Source organism: Marmota monax, unplaced genomic scaffold (assembly GCF_021218885.2).
Source record: "Marmota monax isolate L192 unplaced genomic scaffold, Marmota_monax_Labrador192_F-V1.1 WCK01_AAM20220418_F8-fsc00177, whole genome shotgun sequence".
In the NCBI taxonomy this organism is placed as follows: domain Eukaryota; kingdom Metazoa; phylum Chordata; class Mammalia; order Rodentia; family Sciuridae; genus Marmota; species Marmota monax.
The window spans coordinates 25,683-48,005 of NW_026694922.1; the positions used below are offsets into that span (position 1 = coordinate 25,683).

General features: G+C 33.4%; 1 long non-coding RNA gene across 5 annotated transcripts in view; it reads right to left on the reverse strand.

The window, feature by feature from the left end:
- Positions 1-22,323, reverse strand: part of LOC124081130 (uncharacterized) — a 102,470-nt gene that overhangs the window by 25,676 nt on the left and 54,471 nt on the right. The window contains exon 2 of one of the 5 annotated variants that reach the window (XR_009225209.1): positions 3,405-3,496. The exons of the other annotated variants lie outside the window; for them this stretch is intronic. This is a non-coding gene — a long non-coding RNA (uncharacterized LOC124081130). The remainder of the gene's footprint in view (positions 1-3,404; positions 3,497-22,323) is intronic. 5 annotated transcript variants of the gene reach the window in all.

Consider the following 22,323-nt stretch of genomic DNA (forward strand, 5'->3'; position numbering starts at 1 on the left):
TTTAAACACTGTTATCACAATTAAAAACTACAGGGTCTGGGGCTGTGGCTCAGTGGTAGAGCACTTGCCCAGCATGTGTGAGGCACTGGGTTGGATTCTTAGCACCGCATATATAAATGAATAAAATAAAGGTCCACTGACAACTAAAAGGTATTGAATTAAAAAAAAAAAAAAAAAAACAATTATACACCTCCACCCATCCAGGAACTAATTCAAAGAGGAAAAACAAAATTCAAAACACAAAGGCTGTGTGAAATGAAAAGTGCCTACCTACTCTTTTACTAAATAAAATTTATACTCTGGAAATTATGTAGGGGGCTACTCTTATTTCTGAAAATAAGCCAATAAAAACTCAACCTTAAGTAGCCACATACCACAGTGCAGGATCTGTTTACATAGTGAACTCAAATACTCTGGGTGCTGGGGATCAAACCCTGGACCCCGAGAATGCTAGGCCAGTGTTCTATCACAGAGCTACATCCCCAGTCCTCAAGTGGGCTTTCTCAACAGTTCTCCTTAGATAATTAAATAGGCAAGAGACAGAAACTGTCAACCTAAATACCATCTTCAACTCAATACATTCCTAGAAAAAGACCCACCCTTTTAAACTAGCAATATTTATCTCATGTAAACAGAAGGATACAAGTAACTGCCATCTATACACAGGAAAAAGTTAAAAAGAAGAATTCATCAACATAAGAAAAGGAAGGCAAAATACTAAATTAAGCAAGGGCTAATAAAAAAGTTGGTAAGTGGGCTGGTGGGGTGGCTCAGTGGCAGAGCGCCTGCCTCGCACATGTGAGGCAATGGATTCGATCCTCAGCACCACATAAAAATAAACAAAAAATTAAATAAATAAAGATTCATCTATACTTTAAAAATAAATAAACAAGTTGGTAAATACAAGGGATTTCTCTCTTGTGCTTTTAAATAACCACACTTAATTCAAGGAAATTCCAAAAAGCCTAGGTTCAAGCTGAAGACAAAAACCAAACTTTGACTTTAAAAACATTCTTAAACCATCATTTTGTTTAATCCATTAACCTGAAAGAAGGGAGCTTAAAAAAAGAAAAAAAAGTCTACTAGTTAAATCATTTACGTTCATACTAAACATTTAACTACTGGTAAAAGAGCTTCAATAAGATCAATAACTTCTCAAATATTCAGTTTCAAGAGAATTTTTTCTACTCACATAGAGTAATCTGAGTATACTGTTCATACAGAAAAAACATAAATACTATTTAATTGTTTACAGAATTGGAATTTGTATTTCCAATAGTCATATGAACATAACTACTGGTAATATCACATGTTCCTAAGTCAACCTGAGCCTCTTCTTATGTTTCCTGAATTTTCCAACATGAAAAGTTTGTCAAAGGAGATTATATCTGAAAGCACAGAAAAGAATAAAATTCAGTTCTCTATTAAACATCATTCCTATGATTGAACATATTATATACTACTTCTGTTTTTAGTCAAGACACACACACACACACACATAGAAATAAAAGAATCTTAAGAATTTATGCTTCTTTTCTGATGATTTACATCCAACAGTTTCCTGACTTACATTTAAGCTAAATCCTACATTCTATAGTTATTTTTTTCAATAGAAATACTCTATTACTATTTGCTTCCATGTTGTGGTAAACATGCCACTGGTGATATCTGAGATAATTTAAATGGAACATCAGCAAACCCTTTAAAAGAAAAAAAACTATATATTTAGGCAAATGAACACTGAAAAAAATTCTACATTTTATTGAATCTGAGATGTCACTGAATTCAAAACACCATTAAATTCTTACTCCACTAAGGAAGAAAAAATTCGCCATTTCAACTCCAACCATTTGTAAGATGTATTCCCTTTGGGTATACAGATACTGCAAAAAAAAAAAAAAAAACATGTAACTTATATAGTAGTGAGAGGTTTAGAGGACACTGTTCTATATGCTAACACAAATTCTTCGGATATAGAAACTGCTATAACTGTATTTCCTCAGGATGCTTTCTGTGTTCCTTCTTTTATCTACATGAGACCTATTTTTCCAGCCCATTAACTATCAAAAAATCACTCATAAGCAGGCCTGACTGGGTCACATGTGTGTCAAGTCTTCCCTCACAATTTTCTCTTGAGATTTTTAGCTACCAAAGAGCTCCCCACAGAACAATTCTCCTCTAGGCTGTCAACCTAGCACCTCCAACTACATATTTCCTAAACAGAATACATATCCTGCCTCTCTTCCCTACAAAAATTACCTTTCCCACATAGTGGAACGAGATGGACATCATTACCCTAGGTACACATATGATTGCACAAATGGTGCGTCTCTACACTGTGTACAACCAGAGAATTGAAATGTTGCGCTCCATTTGTATAGGATGGATTGAAATGCATTCTGCTCTCATGTACAAATAAGTAGAATAAAAATAATAATTTTAAAAATTAACCTTTCCCACTGGGATTCAGTCATTCTAGCTCTTCCAGGCTAGAAACCATTTGACTCTACTTCCAATAAAATCTGATACCAATTTCCACTGCTTTCTTTGAAATGTTCAATTTATAATTTCCATCTCACCAATTTCTATGTCACCACTCATTACCACTTGGTCTAAACAAATTGATTCTCAAACATTGTTGAATTAAATTTAATGACAGCTTAACTACCATTACAACTGAACTTACAACGAAACTGGTTCTGATTAATTCTTCTTTTAACATCACCTAACATATCTTGTCAGTAGAAATTTCTCTAAAGAGTCCCTTCTTTAAAACATGACCTATGGCATATCCAGATTGACCATGAGGCTGCTTTAAAATTTTTTACCCATGAGCTTTTCTCAATGCTATTACTTTTGCCTGATTTATACATCCTACTTTATTCTCATGAATAAGTCCTTATAATACTTCAATTCTTGACTTGAAAACTACCATCCCTACAAAAGCTTCCCTGCAGAGTTCACTATGGAAATTCAATAGAATTCATTTTGTTTATAAGACTTACTACATATTATCATAATTATTTACATTTCTATCTGTCCCACTTAGATAGAAAATGACCTGTCTAGAATGCAATCTAACTCAATATTTGAATCCAAGGGCATAGTGCTATTTCTTAAACATGAGGTATAGTAGATAAAAAAGAGCACAGATTCTGGCATCAAGATGGTTTGGGATGTGAATTATGGTTCCAAAATTTACTTATGTCACTTTGGGAAATTCATTGAGTTTTCTCACCTGTGAAATAGAGATAATATTATAACACAGAGTTATTACATTAATGTCTTCAAATCAATGATTAATGAATATAATTCTATTGAAGAAGAATAACTCTTTTCATATAAAAATAAAGATTTAGGCAAATAATAGAAATTAAAATTAACAAGGGCCTCTATTAACCTACCCATTCAACAGATGTCTCAGACACTCCCACTGTCCATTTAAAGTCTCTAGGTTCTAGATTGTACCATAAATTCTTTCTTCACATAGAATAAGCTGTCAGGAAAGATTAGTTAAGTTTCCATTATTCATTATAAACTTTAAAAGTCCAAAATAATGAGATAATATGTAATTTGTTGAAGCAAAAATTTTAGTCATAGGTATCCAAGGCCAAATAAGATATCACTTAACCAAGTAAGCCAAGCAACATTAACCACTATTCTCTACACATTCTCAATTAACTCTCAGGGTATTGTAGTATTCTTATAATATTTGCCACAATCCACAACAAGATCTCCCCCAATAAAGGACCTTCCCTTTCAGCAACAAGGTCTTCCTCAAATAAGGATCTTACTCTTCTCTAGGACATTCTATGTTCATTCCAAATTCCTTGCCATTGTTTATGCTATTTCCTATATACCCAGACTGCCTTTTCTCTACCAACCAGATTTTCATACCTCTTCTAGTATCCCAAGCCACTAAACTTTTACTGTAATTTTGCAGGTACATATGATTTAGCATTCTTATCTTTATTCTCCCTCATTCTTTTTCCCTCCCCACCTCCAACCCAAACAACTACAAGCTCCCTCAAGAGGTATGCAAGATGATTAATTAATGAAATAATATTTAGCCTTCTTTAAGAGTTCTAGGATAGATATTCAAAATTCCTCTCATACACAATTAAAAATACCTATAAACCAGGCATGGTGGCTCATACTTGTAATCCTGGCAACTCAGGAGGTTGAAAGGAGGATCAAAATTCAAGACCAACTTAGTGAGGCCCTAAGCAACTAAGGGAGACCCTGTCTCAAAGTAAAAAAAAAAAAAAAAAATTAAAAGGGTTGGGAAGGCTCAATGGTAGAGTACACCTGGGTTCAATTTCTTGTTTAAAAAAAAAAAACTAGAGATATAGGTGCTGGGAGAAGTAGGACACAATTATAATTCTAGGGGGCAATTTAGCAAGACCCTGACTCAAAATAAAAAATTTTAAAAGATTTTTTTAAAGACTGGGGAGGTAGTCCATTGCTAGTAAAACATCCCTGGGTTCAATTCCCCAGTACTATTTTAAAAAATAAAAATAAGGGGCTGGGATTGTGGCTCAGCGGTAGAGCACTTGCCTAGCATGTGCAAGGCCCCTGGGTTCGATCCTTAGCATCACATAAAAAAAAATAAATAAATAAAATAAAGATATTGTGTCCAACTACAACTAAAAAATAAAATATTTTAAAAAATAAAAATAAGAAGCAGCTACAGGTGAAAATTCTCATCATAATCCATAGAACTGGAGAGCTTTCTTTCTTTAAATATATTTTTAGTTGTAGATGAACAATACCTTTATGACTTTTATTTACTTTTAAGTGGTGCTGAGGATAGAACCCAGTGCCTCATGTGTGAAGCAAGCGCTTCACTACTGAGCCACAACCTCAGTCTCAGAAATGGAGTGCTTTCTACTTTTCATGTTCTAGCATTAAGCCAATAGATAATATATGATCATAATTAAAAATAAACTATCATTTCTCTAATATGCCTAAAGATTTTAAGAAATGGAAACCAGGCTGAAATGTTAGTCCTCATCTTTTTTTCAGTAGTGGCTTAAAAAAAAAAAAAAACTGTCCTAACTAGTATTAATAAAATACCATTTTTATAAGGATGGCCTTTGTAAAGATAAAAATACTTTTTTAAAACAAAGATATAGAATATGAAAGTTACTAAAGTAACAGCAAGATGGTGGTCTTATTCCTCTCTAAACTCTATGAAGCCACCATATAAAATTAGAAGGCCTTACAATCTTGCTCTGATTAGACCATTCCTTTTTATGTTCCACTCTTTGGGCAACAAATTTGCTTCAGCTCAAAAAATGACTTCCGCTGGGCATGCTGGTGCACACTTGTAATCCCAGTGGTTCAGGAGACTGAGGGAGGAGGATCAGCCTCAGCAATGTAGTGAGGACCTGAGCAACTTCGCAAGACTGTCCCAAAATAAAAAATAAAAAGGGCTAAGGATGTGACTCAGTGGTTAAGTCCCCCTGGGTTCAATCCCTGATACCCCACCACCACCAAATAATAATAATAATAATAAGACTTCCTGTCCCTATCCTTTCTCAATCTTCCTTGAATTGACAAAGGACTATAGTCTCTTTCAACTTAAGACAACTTTTCAATCTTATGTATTTATTTAATGCTTTCTGGTAACTGGCAGAGAACCTGAAAGGTACTATATCCACATGAATAACTGACTCCACAGCATCAGAAAGCATAGTAATCCATGATATGCTAGCCCCCACAAAAAATAATTTATATCTACTAAGTTTTTTTAAATATAAAAAATACACTTTTATAAGAACAGAGACAAAAACACTCCCAATCAAGCAACACACAAGCTTAATTTCACATTAACAATCCGAGTGTAACCAGCTATAAAACTCGTATTATTGGCAGTTACCTTTTATTAAGCACTTCCCAATGTCAAGCACTCTTGAAAGGCTTTTCTCTCTCTCTCTCTCTCTCTCTCTCTCTCTCTCTCTCTCTCTCTCTCTCTCACACACACACACACACACACACACATATATTATAATATGTGTTATATTCCCATATTTAACCCCACAATAATCCTATAGGGTAGTGTTCCTTATTTACTATTTTCAGCTGAAAAAAATATACAGAAGGAAGTAAGTTTCCTGCCCACATCAGCTAAGTAGAAAAACAAGAACTCAAACACAGGCATTCTGGTTCCATAATTTATATTGTAAACTCATTCTATTCCATACCACTCTCATTAAGTAAGTTCACTGTTTTGGCTAACCTTGACATTAAGTAATACTGCTCACAGAGAAAAGCAAATAGGAAGCCCTTAAATATTGACTATAAATTTCTTATACACACACACACACACACGCATATATATATATAATGTATGTACACTACATATATTATATATATGTATATGGTAGTTGGATACAATACCTTTATTTTATTTATCCATTTTTATGTGTTGCTGAGGATCAAACCTAGCACTTTGCACATGCTAGGCGAGCGCTCTACCACTAAGCTTCAACGCCAGACCCTACATGTCCTACTTTTATTTATACAGATTCATTCTCCCACAAAACAAGATTTTCATCAATAATTTACTATCATCCAAAGTATACTATTTACTATCTATCTTCCTAAAATCCTATACTCTTTACAATCCCTTCTCATTTGTCAGATAATTCTGAACTAATTCCAAGAGCTGACTAATTATCTGTGAACGTAATGAATATAGTCCCTATTTTATCATCTATATCACTGATAAGAGGATTAAATAATAGAGAGTCAAAATGTAATCCTTTTATAAAACTAACCCATATCTTTCTCCCACCCATCTGAAAAAAAAAAAAACAGTAACAATGAAAGTCACATACTGTTATGTTTGGACTATTTAGCAATAAGGTATATTTTCATCCTTATGGATGAGCATGCTGCTATCAATAATTAAAACCTTTCCTAAAGTAAAAACATATCCATTGCTTGTCTCTGTTGCACAGATATGTTACCATTATAAGATATGAGGTCAAACAAATTGTATTTCAAAGTTATATGGTTTATTATTTCACCTTTAAGGTCCTAAAAAATTTATCATTTAACCAGATATCTTTTTCCAAAAACTTTATTAAGAAATAACTGACAAACTGCACATATTTAGAGTGTACATATTTCCATGTTTAAACTGTGGTAAAACATGTCTAATATTTACAATTTTAAACTATACACTTAAAAATGGTTAAAAGTTTTAAGTACATTCACACCACTGTGTAACCACTGCCCCTATCCTATTTCCAGAACTTTTTCATCATCCCAAAGTGCAACTCTACACCCATTAAATTATAACTTCACATTATTTCTTCCTCAGTTCCTGGTAACCACCATTCTACTTTGTTTCTATGAATTAGTCTATTCTAAGCTTGTCAAATAAGTGAACTAATAGTATTTGTTCCTTTACATCTTTAGCTTTCAGCATTATTTTCAAGGTTCCTCTATATGTAGCATGTATCCGCATTACATTCTTTTTTCAGACTGAGTATTATTCCATCCCAAAAAAATATACCACATTTTGTTGGTTAATTCACCTGCTGATGGACATTTAGGTTCTACCTTTTGGTTACTTTGAATAATCCTATGAACAATGGTGTCCAAAAATCTGTTTGAGTTACTGATTTCCCTTCTTACGTTACCCATACCAAGAAGTGGAATTGCTGAATAATTATTTTACCTATATTTTAACTATGTTGTTTTCTATTGTTGAACTGTAGTTCTTTATGTAGAATAGATATTAATTTCTTGTTAGATACATTAAAAAACATAATTTGCAAATATTTCCTCTTTTGATTTGCCTTTTCACTCTATTAAGTACCTGGTGATGCACACAAGTTTCTAATTTTGATGAAGTTCAATTATTTTTTTCTTTTGTTGACTGTTTCTGGTGTTATATCCAAGAAATCATTGCCAAGTGCAATGTCATGGCAATTTTCCCCTATTTTATCCTAAGAATTTTATAGTTTTAGCTCTTGTATTTAGGTATTTGATTCTAATTACCCAGCTACCTTTAAAAGCCCACATACCATGCTTTCAAACAGGTGAGACTTACTAGAATTTGTTATAGAAAGAGACAGGAAGGTATGTATACAAAGATGTTAAATTTTGTTCTATTTATGATTTTTAAATGGAAAAAGGTAAATCTCTATATTAAGACAATGGAATATTATACCCTTCCAAACAAAGGAGTGGGAAATGACCCAGGTTAACCAAATCATAACCTATTCCCTTGACCATATCACCCAGAAGGGAACCAATCAGAATCCTTCTCTTCTAGAACTATGGTTCCCCAGTTGTGCACTAAGGCACACTGGGATACTACAGTAATTTCACAGGGACATTACAGGACTGCATTAATTTTTTAGGGAAAGAGCAATAATTGACATCTACTGGATGATACAAACTACATCTGAGGTAATTCACAGTTTCAAAATTAGCTCACAAAACATTCTTTTCAATAATATCATTTCCTTGAGAAGCTGGGTTTTTAGTAGCTGATCTGATAAAAAGCAAGTACCCCGTAAAATCAATGTGGAACAAGAGACTGAAGTACTATTGTCCAATATGATTCCAAGGATATAGAATTTGTACAATATCCAACAGGCACACCAATGAAAAATTTTTGTTTCAAAATATGTGTATTAATTTTTCAAATAGCTGTTATTAGAATATGAATATTTAAGTTGTTTAGGCCTCACTACTTAATAAAAGGAACTACTAGTTATTTCTTTGGTTTAGTGATGCCACTGAAACAATTAGACACTAGGAGGAAGAAGAGAATTTGAACTGTACATCACAAACCAGGAGAAGCCTGAAAGAATGGCACCAATGCCCTGAGAGATGCAAACCTATCATATTTGAGACACTACACCTCCACTTCTAGTCCTCAAGAATCCCAAGCTGCCTGTTTCAGTTCTTCTTTCAATTATGTAAGATGTTTCAGTATGGTGCCAATAAATCCATCATTTCCCCTTTGGTTTATATGTTGAAGCTCTTGAGTTTGTCATCAATAACAAAGTCCTGAAAAACAAACCATATCTGAATCAAATGTATCGGGTTTTATAAAAACAACCAGAGACAGGATTAGAAAATTACTGTAATTCCAATACAAATCTTTGTTTACTATTTTCTGTATCAACTAAACACAGGATACTTTTCCTATCTGAATGCATCACAAATTTTAGTTTTTAAAGTTATAGAATTTTTGACAAAAATACTCATTTGAATAAATTTTTATAACCACGGTAATGTAAGTTATAAATTATTTTCTCCTTACACTAACATTAGAAATCAGGATTGGGGGGTAGGACAGTGGTAAGAGTGCTCACCTAGCATGTTCAAGGGTTCAATACCTGGGTTTGATACCCAGCACAGAAACACAGAAAAATAAATGAAAAGAAGAAAATTAGGCAATATTCTAAATGATCCAGAATTCTAATCTACTCAAAAATTATAGCTTCAAAGAACAAAAACAAATGAAACATTCTATGATACAAATATTAAAAGAAGTCATATATTTTCTTAACATTTAAACAACTCATTTCCAGAAATAAATTTATGTGAATACTGTATTGACTTTATGGAGAAATCTGCTATCATTATAATTCACACACAGTGACTTCAGCAATGAGCATACTTTATATATAGTCCATTCATTTTAACTGATGATCATTCATTTTAACTGATGATCACTCATTGTAAATTATGACTGAAATAAAACTGTATTTAACAAGTACAAGTAAACATGTCTAAAAATGAGAAAACTAAATCAGAAATCTACCAATTAAAAATACAATTACAACTAATCTAAGAGTTTGTACAGATTTACTAACAATACAGTTTTATTAGGATGAAAAGTAACTTCTTAGCTAGCTAATATGTCACAAATCTACTCTTCTGATATTCCACCTGGTCACACTAGCTTAAAAAAAAAAAATCCTAACAATTAACTTACTCTTTATGTCCATCTTGAAGAACACAATCTACCATTTTGCTTCCCTACAGTATCCATATTCATTTTTATCCTGTGTGTTCATATTCCTTGTTCAAAAAAAGTTGAAATTTCTCTAACTGATCTGAGACACTTTGTATGTATTCAGGTATTTGGCACTCCTCTGTAACATCAAGTGTAAATGTTTTACCCCCATAACTTATATTTGACTGTATTTATATTCCCCCTAGACAAATGCTTATGTTTATGGAGCACTGTTTATAATTAATTGCCTACTTATATTATTTAAATAGTTAAAATTTAAACATTTAAAAAAACCTTCCCTAAGAGTAACTGTAATCTTATATGAGACTGACTAAAATTTCTAGGGTGAAATATACAGGTCAGTGTTTTAAAGTTAAATAGACATCTCTGAAGACTATCATTAATACATATTTAAACCTCCCCAAGAAGGAAACTGGGTTATTCAACCTATTGGGTTGTAAAAGTTCCTACAGGTCTAAAGATGAAGAAAGAAAGAGAAACAAACATTAGACATTTACTTGAGAGAAAAAAATAGATGGAGAACAGAATTCAGTAATCTGGATTATGTTTGAGGTAAAGCAACTGGGGTTTGTAAACAGTCCATTAGTGTCTTTATCTGTCAGGCAAGAAGAAAAGGGGGGAAATTAGAGTAGGAAGTGAAGAAAGAAGGGAAAATCCAGCTCCCAGGGGAAAAAAAATAGAATAAACTGATCTTTTTATCATGTTATCTATGCACAAATTTAGGTTAATCATTTCTCCCTCCCCAATGCAAACTATGAGTTTCCTAGTTATCCAATAAACCTCTGCTTTTAATCTTCTCCATGCATTTAAATCAGTTCATACTGAACTACTTTTATAAACGTTGTAACCCTAATGCTTTGACAACCTATTTTCTAAATTATTCCTATGCTATCCAATAAGCAGATATAAGGGCCCCTCCTAGTTTCTTTAAAATTTTACTTTCAGAGTCTGGGGTTGTGGCTCAGCAGTAGAGTGCTCACCTAGCATGTGCGAGGCCCTGGGTTTGATCCTCAGAACCACATCAAAATAAATAAACAAAAATAAAGTATTGTGTCCAACTACAACTAAAAAGTAAATATTTTTTAAAAATTCTAATTTCATTTTGAGATTTCATGTAACCTGAACAGAAAAATAATTTGTCAAACATTATTATAAAATATTTTGGGTTACCACTGGAGTGAAATGGCAATTTTCAGTAGATTCATTCCATTTTCATTCCAGCACTGCTGCATGTTTCTCCTGCTTCCATTCTTTACCTAGTGCTTCTCAACCGAGTAATAGAAGGATAAAGCCGCTTTTCAATTCACTATAAAACTAATATTATATAAGTTGAAATATCTTTGATCTCAGGATGAAGTCAAAAAATACACTTGGTCAATATTTCACAGACTACCTAAACAATACACTTCGACCTCTAACATATCCATTTACACAACCCTGACACCAGTGTATCTTATAACTGGAGGTAACTCTCTTAAACTCTACCCAAGTAGTTAAAAGCTCAATTTTTCACTGAAATTCATACACACAAATCTCATTACAGAATTCCAAGCAGAAAGCCAAAATATTGGTTATAACACTTCCAACAAAACCAAAGTACAGGCTAAATATCCCATACCCGAAATGCTTAGGAGCAAACATGTTTCAGATCCTGGAGTTTTTCCGAAATTGGAATATTTACATAGGCTTTACTATTTGAACATCCCTAATCTGAAAATTAAAAATCTGAAATACTCTCCTATCTGAAATGCCAGCAAAGTGTCAAACTTCAGAGCATTTTGGTTTCAGATTTGAGATTCTCAGTCTAAATCAAATCGGCACTCCTGTGGAGGACAAGATGCTGAATTTTAAAAATCAAATATATTTTAGAATACATATTTTAATATATATTAAAAATATATATTTTCTTAAAAACAAAGATCTGCTGGGCATAGAGGCACATGCCTGTAATCCCAGCAGCTCAGGAGGCTGAGGCAGCAAGTTCACAAGTTCAAAACCAGCCTCAGTAACTTAGTGAGGCCCTAAGCAACTTAGCAAGACCCTGCGTCTCAAAATAAAAAATAAAAAAGGGCTGGAGACCTGGCTCAGCGGCTAAGCACCCCTGAGTTTAATCCCCAGTACACCAAAAAAAGAAGAAAAAAAAAATTCTATGAGACAGTAAGCTCTTACAAAAAATCAAATTCTTGATATATGGAAGGAGAAAACCCTACTCAGGCAAGTTCATCACAAGGTAATACTAAAATCTTCCCAGATTTTCAAAAATTTAAAATATTGAAGATAGCAAGTGTTTATGATGATGTGAACCAAGAAGAATTCTTTTTTAAAATATTTTAAATATTTATTTTTTAGTTGTACACAATACCTTTATTTTGTTTATTTATTTTTATGTGGTGCTGAAGACTGAACCCAGGGCCTCATGCATGCAGGGTGGGCACTCTACCCCTGAGCCACAACCCCAGTCCAAGAAGAATTCTTATATACTGCCATTGGAAATGTGAATTAACAAAACACTTTGGGAACCAACAAAACATGAAAGTTAAAGATAGATAAATACTGCAGTCTCGGACTGGGGTTGTAGCTCAGTGGTAGAGCACGAGCCTAGCACATGCAAGTCCCTGGGTTCAATCCTCAGCACCGCATAAAAATAAATAAATAAAAGTACTGTGCCTAACTACAAGTAAAAAAATTAATATTTTTTTTAAAAAAAGAGAAATACTGCAGTCTGGCAACTCTGTTCCTCAATAATACACTGAGAATTTACATGAATATTTATAGCAGCAAACCTAGAAACATCCCAAATGTCCAACAACAATAACATTAACAATGTGTACTATACGTTGTATCTCAATGGTAGAGCACTTGCCTAGCATGTGTGAGGCACTGGGTTCAATTCTCAGCACTGCAAATAAATAAATAAGAAATATTGACAGCTAATTTTTAAAAAAAAAAAAAAAAAACTAGAGCAATATGCAACAACCCATAGACACATGAAAAAGAAAAATATATACAGTATGTTTTTGTTCAAAAACAAGAAAAACTCCTCTTTGTTAGGGATGTACACAAGGGTAACAATACAAATAAAAGCTAATGATTAAAAAAAACACTAAGGACAATAGTAACTACTAAAAGAGTAAGAGAGATGATTTACAAAGAACAGAGATGGGTTAGTCTTCTTCTGATTGCTTGGCAGTGACATAAGTATTCACTTCAGAATCGTGCACTACACTGTACATCTGCATTTCATGCATTTTATGTTACACTTCACTATAAAAAGTGTTCTAAAAAAGACAACTTGGGAAAAGAAATAAATGCATGGGAATGATAACGAGTTTGTGATGGCATAAGTTTTGGAGCAAGGGAAAGATATTTAAAGGCTTCAACCAATTCTAGAAGAAGAACAGGGTTTAATTGGTTGGAAGAGGGAAAAAAGCAAATTGACTTTCAAGGCAACAAAGCAAAGCAGTTCCCAAAACTTTAATATGCCACAGAAGTAAGAAATGGTGCCTCATTTCCAAAAGTCATATTGCCAGAAGCCACAGATTTCCTAAGGATAATAGGATTCTTTTGTAAGAACATAAATACTATCCTCCTCCAACTCAGTTCAATATCTCCCAATGCATTCTGTATCTCCTTATGGGTTATAAAGAAAAGACAGCAAACTCAAGATTTTTTGTCCCACAGTGATCAGAAACATGACTTCAAGTGAGGATACATGGTGTAGAATAACGGTGTAGAATAAAACATCACAAAATTAACATACAAGTCAGAAAAAAAATTTTTTTTACCTGAAACAACAAGTTCTCATGGTAAACAGGATACATATATGAAGATAAATACATTAATGCCTGCCTTCTCTGACAAGCTCATCTTGCTGAACACACTTCTCTCCAAGACGTCAGGCAAAATTCCTTAGAAGAGCTGAAACCATTACTAACTTTTACATTTATAGGTACTAAAAACAGTGGCAAAGGTAAACAAGAAAAACACTTATGGGCTGGGGCTGTAGCTCAGTGATAGAACATCCGTCTCACATGTGTGAGGCACTGCGTTTGATCCTCAGCACCACATTAAAAAAATGAGTAAATAAAGATATTGTGTCCATCTACAACTAAAAATATAAATATATTCTTAAAAAGAAAAGAAAAACACACTTATCTTTGGGCTCACAAATGAATAAAATCGTATTCTCCTTAGATATAACTAGAAGTACATGTATGATTACCAATCAGAGACTGATTTCAGAGAGGCCTTAGACCTACTGAAGCATCGATCCAGCAGAGAATGATGCCAAATTAAGAAGTATCAACTAAAAAACAAGCTTTTGAGAATGTATACCATCATTCAATGACTTTAAATCCTTTATATATACTTATGAAATACATTTTGATGTCTACTTGAGATCAAGAATTATATGTAGTAATATGATTCACCTACTTTATATCCTACGGACTAGCTTTTTATTTAAAAAAAATTAAACGTTATTTGAAAGAAAAAAGTAAACAAGCACAAAAAGGAGAGAACAAAGAGCTCCTGAGCCTCAGAACTATGATCAAAGACAGTGGATGTCTTGGTACTCAGCAGGCATTCAACTGATACTCACAGCCATTTAATGTGCCAGGAGCTGGGGATATTGCTCAGTAGTATAGTGATTGTCTAGTCTGCAGAAGGCCCTAGGTTCAAACACAAAAAAAAGGTTAAAAAAAAAAAAAAGGGCTGGGGATGTGGCTCAAGAGGTAACGCGCTCACCTGGCATGCGCGGGGCGCTAGGTTCGATCCTCAGCACCACATAAAAATAAAATAAAGATGTTGTGTCCACTGAAAACTAAAAAATAAATATTAAAAAATTCTCTCTCTCTTATCTTTTTAAAAAAAAAGTCAACATCCTCCAAAGAAATATGATTCAGCACTGCTAAGGATCTTAAAATTGCAAATCCAATTGAGATACAAGATAAAGCTAAAACATTAGTAGAAATGACTACCAAGATGATATAGAAAAAAGAAATAACAAAAGCTTAATCTAATATCAAAACTTAAACAACAACAACAACAAAAAAAAAACCTCAACTCAAAATGGATCAAAGACCATAGAATTTAGACCTGAGACTATACAAGTCCTAGGAAAAAAACATAGCATCAACACTCTAAAGTTCAGGAAATAATGCCATGACTTAATAAGTGTAACAGCATCAAATTAACAAGCTTCTGTACAGCAAAGGAAACAATAAGGAATGTGAAGAGAACCTACAGAATAGGAGAGAAACCTTTGCTAGCTACAATGACAAAGGATTAATATCTAAAATATAGAGACAGCTCAAAAAACTTTACATCAAAAAAAATAAATAACCTACTTAATAGGCAAATGAATTAAACATACTTTTCTAAAGAAATACAAATGGCCAACAAATATGTTGAAAAAATGTTCAACATCATTAGCAATTAGAGAAATGAAAATCTAAAACTACATTGAAATTTCATCTCATACCAGTCAGGATGGCAGTCATCAAGAATAAAATAATAAATACTAGAGAGACTGGAGAAAAAAAGAACACTTTTACACCATTGGTAGGACTGTAGATTAGTAAAACCACTATGGAAATCAATGTGGAGACTCCTCAAAAGACTAGGCATGGAACCAACATATGCCCAGCTAAACCACTTTTCAGTATTTATCATGAAGAATTAAAGTCATCTTACTACAGTGATACATGCATACCCGTGTTTACAGCAGCACAATTCATAATACCCAAACTATGGAATCAGACTAGGTATGCATAAACAGAAGAATGAATAAAGAAAATGTGGTATATGTACACAATGGAGCTTTATTTGGCCATAAAGAAAAATGAAAATGTCACTTGCAGGGAAATGGATGGGACCAGACACTATAATGTTAAGTGAAGTTAAACTCAGAAGGTCAAGTCTTATGTTTTCTCTTATATGCAGAAGCTACAGAGGGAAAAGGGAAACAAAGATGGAATAAATCTCATAAAAATCAAAAGAGAGATGGGTAGACAAAAGGGACCGATGGGTAAGAGGTGGGGAGGGAAGGAGAGCAGAAGTGCTGGGAAATGATATTGGCCAAATTATATTGTTATATTGTGTGCCTGCACAAATATGTAACAATAAATCCCCTCATCTACAACAACAAGGCGCCAATAAAAAATGTAGTGAAGCCGGGCAAGGTGGCACACACCTGTACTCCCAGCAGCTCAAGAGGCTGAGGAAGGAGGATCTTGAGTTCAAAGCCAGCCTCAGCAACTTAGCGAGGCCCTGAGCAACTCGGTGAGACCCTGTCTCTAATAAAATATTTAAAAAGGGGTGCTGGGGATGTGGCTCAAGGTTAAGCACCTCTGAGTTCCATCCCTAGTACCAAAAGAGTGGGGGGGGGGATATGGATTAAGGTCTTTTTTATTAATATTTATTTTTTAGTTGTAGTTGGACACAACACCTTTATTTATTTATTTTTATGTGATGCTGAGGATCGAACCCAGGACCTCGCACGTGCAAGGCAAGCGCTCTACCGCTGAGCCACAACCCAGCTCAAGGTCTTTTTTTTATATTTTTTAATATATATTTTTTTAGTTGTAGGTGGACACAATACCTTTATTTTTATGCAGTGCTAAGGATCAAACCCAGTGCCTCACATGTGCCAAAAAAGCACTCTACTCCCAACCCACAGCCCCAGCCCCCACTTTTTTTTTTGAACCCTGTTATAGACAAATACTAGAAAAGATGTGCTCTCAGTTCTTTTTCTGATACTCAGTATCCTGAAAATTAGCTCAGCTTTGGGAGAGCCCACAGGTTAGAAGCCTGAGTAGTATCAATTCTCAACAGAGAAACCCATGTAGTTACCAACAACATGGGTAAATAAAGCCTGGTGTCAATTAATTATTTTTGCGTAAATTATTGTCCTCTGTAAATCTTGGTCATTTAAAAAAAATTGACAAGATTTGTTTATATACAGCAGGGAAAACAATCCAAGACAGACATCACTTTCTAGCTACTCTTCTTAGAGCCTGTTTATTTCAACAGCTAAGACAATCTAATCTAGTGGGAGAAAGTCAGGAAATCAGGTTTTTCATTAAACTTTGAGGCTCACCATCCTAAGCTGGCATCTAGTACAGGAAAAAACGCCAAGGAAGGAAGGAAGTCTATTTGCCCTGCATTACTGGGCTGTAAGTTTATGTTGTTATGGGCACCAGCACAATAGAGCAAAAGTAAGAGCAAGGAAGTAGAAGCTGACTGGAGAAGATAATTTAGTCCATGTGACCAGCATATTAATAAGACTGAAACTACCTAAAAGTTCCTAAGCATACCCAAATAATTTGACTTTTCCCAAAAATTAACTACTGGATTAGGGTTGGTACTGTAAAAATAATACACAGGTTAAGGGGTCTTTCGTTTTTATCTAATCTAATCTTGGTCCACATTACAAGTACAGGCTTACAAAATAGAAAGAGATACCAACCTATCTAAAGGATTTCAGAATGGATAGCTGATTTGGTCTATATCTTCTGAACTTTTCTTCTGGAGAAAAAAGTATTCTAGAAAATAGTAAACTTCATCAGAAATGCAAATTATTTTACAAAAGTCAGGACTTAAGGCATGATCCCCCAATTTACTTTATTCTACTCCCCACAATTTATGAAATTATATTACTCCTATTCTTTACATCTTTAGTCTTGTGGAAGAATATGATTTCCTCTTTTACTCTGCATTATCACTTCACTTTCTGTTGTTTTAAAGCATTCCTGAGGAATTCTAGTGTTCAGAAACTGAAGACATACACTAGTATTTTAAATAATCTTGTCTTATAAGATACTTGCACAGCTTTAGAGTCAGCCTACCTGCCTCAAAACTCAATTCAGGCACTTATTAGTTTTGCAAAGTTGCTAAGTCACTTTTTCTTTTTCATGATTCCAATGGCAACAGTATCTCATAATGTTGCAAGGAATAAGTGAGCCGATATCCACATATTTTAGCTATTGCTACTATTGCCCTGTTGTGGATCAGTAACTAGTTAAACTATACACTTTGTAGGTATCCTTTTTGAGCTCTCAAAACAAATATAATCATCCCCCTTAACAGCCTAATTGTAGAATCAATAATTAAAAGCCTTTTAAAAAGTGTTTATTGTAGAAGAATCAACTTCTAACTTCACATGAGAACTACAGCTAAAATATACATAGAAATGCATATAAAAACTATGTAAATACTATAATACATATGCTTAATAAAACCTATTCTAAATAAACAAAGATTACTTTGTTAATCAAAATCAAACTCCAAATAAATATCATTATGCTTTAACTTTAGTTTAAATCTAGTATTTACTAAATTATGTACCAATCACTGGGCTATGTACTTTACACACAGTATCTCATTTAATCCTCATAGGGTTGTTGAGGTAGGTGCTACTTATCCCCATATCACAGAAGAGGCTTCAGCTTTCCAAAGAATCAAGTAACGTGACCAAGGTCATAAAGTTAGTATGTTTCTAGATTCTTATATATCAAAAAAAAAAAAAAAAAAAAACTCCCCAAGATGTGAAAATATTACCTGCATGCCCTACTTTCCCTCTAAACCAATGACAGGATCTTTTCAAATTCTCCAAATATTATAATCTATAACAAAATTTTAAAACTTAGACATGAAGGAAAAGAGATTATTGTTATCAGTTTTACATTAAAATGTAAATGTGACAAGGGAAAATACCAGAATTTATACATATAAGAGGAAAAACGGGTTCTGAAATATTCAGACAGGGTACCACCTTCAAGTACTTTAATACAAATACTAAACATACTAAAAATTCTGATGGCATATCTGAGGTACTATGTGAAATATTTTGCCAACTCTGAGGAATATCTAACATTTAAATTAAACTATAAAAAAACATAAAGAGGGACTGAGGTTGGGACTCAGTAGCAGAGCACTTGCCTAGCTCGTGTGAGGCACTGGGTTTGATCTTTAGCATGACATACTAAAATAAACAAATAAAATAAAGGTATGTTGTCCACCTACAACTACCAAAAAAAAAATTAAAACAAAAACAATAAAGAAGTAGCTATGATTATATAAGAGAATGTCTTTATTCTTAATAAATATATGTTCAAATAATTACAGAAAAAGGACACAGTGCCTCCAACTTATTCAGGAGACAAAAATGGAGAGAAATGCATAGGAAACAAAATGCAAGCAACTGGTGAAGAGCACTGGGAGGTCCTTGTATTATTTCTGTAACTTATACTAAATTTTAAATTGGACTCTAGCAAAAACTTTTTTTAACCTGAAACAAATATGACAGAAGGTAAATATTTGTTAAATTAAGTTATAGATAGGTACATGAACATTCATTACATCACATTATCTTTTTCATTATTTTCCTTATGATAAAGAAAATCCAAATGATAAAAAACTTTATACTCTAGTTCCAGTAAAATATACTCTGACCATGAGGAATGTTACTTAGGATGATGCTATTCATCATATGAATTATAATTTGCCTTCCTCTGATTGTAATTTTACTAATAGGTTAGGTAAGCCCCTATTTACAACTGAAAAAAAGAAATATCCTGAAAAAGACTTTACTATAAACTGAAAACCGAAAACCAAAGGTTTTATCATGATAGAAGACAACAGTATGTTCTGACTAAGAAAGAGTGAGAGGAAATCTAAGAATCATTCTGTATCCTAATATGGATATAATTACATGCCTCTAAACATATGTAAAATGATACACAAAAGGTTTTACTTTAAGAATACTAAACTTTGTGGATATTACATCACATTATTGTGCATAAGTACTTAAAAAACATAGAACTTCTTGGTTCAAATCCCAAAATCTACAATTCAATAAACTGAAATAGATTATATGAGCACTCAGATTTATAACCAGTCCTTGTAATTCTCGTCAACCTATCTCTGAGTTTTGGGGGGTTTGTTTCATTTTGGTTTTAGAATCATCATTTCAGACTTTTGAGTAGGAGGCATACAGTAAGATCAAGGTACTTGCAAGGAAGAATGAAGAATTGGCTGTCAAGAGTTCTGACCTAATAACATGAAATCTTGATAAATCTGTAAAATTAACTGTCTTACAAAAGATCTAGAAGTGTCCACCAACAGTTGAATGGATAGAGAAAATGCAATGTGTATATATACAATAGAATTGTATTTTAACCTTAAAAAAAAAAAAATACTCAGCCAGGCACAGTGGCTTATACCTATAATCCATGTGACTCAGGAGGATTGCAAATTTGAGGCCAGCCTTAGCAATTTAGCAAGGTTCTAAGCAACTCAGTGAGACCCTATCTCAAAATAAAAAATAAAAAGGGCTGTGGATGTAGCTCAGTGATAAAGCACCCGTGGGTTTAATCCGTGGTACAATTTTTTAGAAAAGAAAGAGTGAGAGAAGGAGGAGATGAGAAGAGGAGAGGAGAGGAGAAAAGGCTAGGATTACAGGGGTGGGCCACCATCCCCAGCTGCCACATGATCTTAATCCTGAAATTTTAAAAAGTTATCACAGAAGGAACAAGTAGAATGGTGTTTACTAAAAGTTTAGGTGATTAGGAAGGAGAGGCAGATGGAAGATGTTGGTCAAAGGCTATAAAATTCTAGTTAGTTAAAAAAAAAATCTAGTTAGATAGGAGTTTTGGGGTTTTTTTTGTTTGTTTGCTTGTTTTGTTTTGTTTTTTAATGTCCTGAATGGGCAAATATATAGAAACTGAAAGTAGGTAAGTAGTTGCTTGGGGCCAGGAAAGGGTAGAGTACCTGGAAGGAAACACAGTCACTACTAATGGTTACAGAGTTTCATTTTTGGACAATAAAAATCCTAAAGTTGTGGTGATATCTTTCCAATGCAGCAAACAAACTAGAAACCACTGGCTTTTACATTTTGAATTGGTGATATATTAATATATTATTTGTGAATTACATCTCAATAAAGATATTTTCAAGGGAGGGTGCTAGGAATCAAGTTGGACATACTCCTCCTCTCCTTCACTGCCTCAGTCACATTCTGGGCAAAAAATAAAAATAAAGGTCCCTTAGTGCCCTTGGGGAAGACTATAGGAATAGAGCATTATGTTTTAAAAACATAGCTTTGGCCAAAACTTATTACAACATCACTTTGAATGTTGTCCTTTGTTCAAATATACAATATATACAGGGAAAATATAAGCCTAAAATGTATTTAATGGTTAAATAACCATGAAACTAACTTTTTCAAGGCAAGTATGGAAATGGATAGAGGTAGATTATTTCTGCTATCTTCCTTCCCCTGTCCTATATCTCATTTCAGAGATTCACTGTTAACCTTGTTATGTCAGTATTTCTACTGCAGAATTTAACACAAAAATTTCATCTAATAGTGAAGTAAGATTACCAAGCCACCATTCAGAAACAACTCTTAACTAAGAAAATTCAAGATTTAAACCAATAATTCTTAAAGTTAATAATTTTTAGTTTATGTTCTTAATAACAAACAATATAATCACAAACCCAGAAGTTGTTATAAAAGATCTGGAAATAAATATTTCTATTAAATTCTGTAAGAAGGGAAAAAAAAAACTAACCCATGGCAACAAGGAGATCACATCAGTAATTCACTGGGGCAGGAGGGAGAAATGATAGCCAATGGGCACCTGGAACCTGTTAGCAGTGATGGGAATATTCTGTATCTTGACTGGGCAATGATTTTACAAGTGTATACATCTCTCAAAAAAAGTTAGGTGAATGTTGTTATATACAAATTTACATTAATAAAGTTCACTTGAAAAAGTAAAAATATGCAGATACAAATCAAGCTTCAAAATATTATCAGGAAATTAAATATTAAGAAACAAATTCGGGCCTGGGGTTGTGGCTCAGTAGTACAGCCCTTGCCTAGCATGCATGATGCAGTGGGTTCAATCCTCAGCACCACATAAAAATAAAAAGAAATAAAATAAAGGTATTGTGTCCATCTACAACTAATTTTATGTGTGTGTGTGTATGTGTATATATTTTTTTAAAGAAAGAAACAAATTCAATGAATTTAACTTAAATTAAAAGGCAATCTGTATGGAGCCCAGTGTTTCTCCCAGAGTCATTTGGCCCTCAACTATTTGCCCAACTATAGTAGAAGCATTTCAGTCAAAATATAAACCTTTCCTTTAAGCATTAGAATACTTTTAAAATGATGTCTGGGAAAATACCAAATGCACACTTTTCTAACCCATCCACAAGAAAATAATCTGAAGTATATCCATTAAAAATTTTCATCTGTTCCATGACAAAGGAAAAATACTCAAAAAAGTCAAAAGAATACTGGGGAA